Here is a 969-nt window from a genome sequence, read left to right on the forward strand (position 1 = left end):
AGGGAGAGCAAGCATGTGTTCCATGGGGATCCCCATGGAATAGCTGTGTCTACCTCAGATGACCATACTGAGTGGCTCACTAGGGGCCTGTGTAGAGAACGGTAGTGGCTCTGTCCCAGGGCATCTCAAACAGCTGCAGGCTACTGGGGATGAGTGCCGGAGCCTGGATTGGGGACCGAGTGGCGAGAGGGTTCACTGTCTGTCCACCCTCCAGATCCCACCATTCTGGTGGAGGCTACAGGCACATGACTGCCCTGGTTCCCCTTTCCTGTGATAGACACAGTCCCATGTCACTGGTAGCCACACTAACGCCTGCTAGGCTTCTGCAGAGAGATGGATGTGGTGAGCGGCACTGTTCACAGAGCAGCATGTGCCTAGTTCTGCACTTGTTCTAGGAGAAGCAGGGGCAGCATTTGGTCTGCAGGGGACTCAAGACATTTTAAAGGCACTCTTTCCTGTGGACTGCTGAACAGGGCATGGGGTGGGCCTGACAATACACTCCACCCTATGTAGTCTGCGTCTCATGAGGAGTTGAGGAAACAGAGGTACCAGAACCAGGGTGGTTCGGATGCTAGGCCACACATCCTAGAGCCTTGGGCTCCCTCAAGGGCTCCTTGTGTATGATTGGTGGGAGGACCTTCGGCAGCATTGCTATCTGCAGCAGATATCGGTCACACAGGAGGGAGAGGCGTATAGAAACAGCCTGACCCCTGTAAATTCCTTCTGACCCTGGACTAGTCACAGAACCGGGGTCTGAGGGACATATGTTTGTCCTCGAGGACCTTGCTCTGTCTCCTGCCAAGACACAAACTCACAGCACTAGAACTGTCCTTATCAAAATTTTTCACCAGCTTGTACATTTGAAGGGCTTCCTCTGTCTTGTTCTTCGAGTCAGTGCCTAGCATATAGTGGGTGCTCTGAGACCCTAGTGAATTGCTGGGGCGGTGCTTAGCCGTCTAGCAGGCACTT

The sequence above is a fragment of the Microtus ochrogaster genome, unplaced genomic scaffold (genome assembly GCF_000317375.1).
Source record: "Microtus ochrogaster isolate Prairie Vole_2 unplaced genomic scaffold, MicOch1.0 UNK31, whole genome shotgun sequence".
Taxonomy (NCBI): Eukaryota; Metazoa; Chordata; class Mammalia; order Rodentia; family Cricetidae; genus Microtus; species Microtus ochrogaster.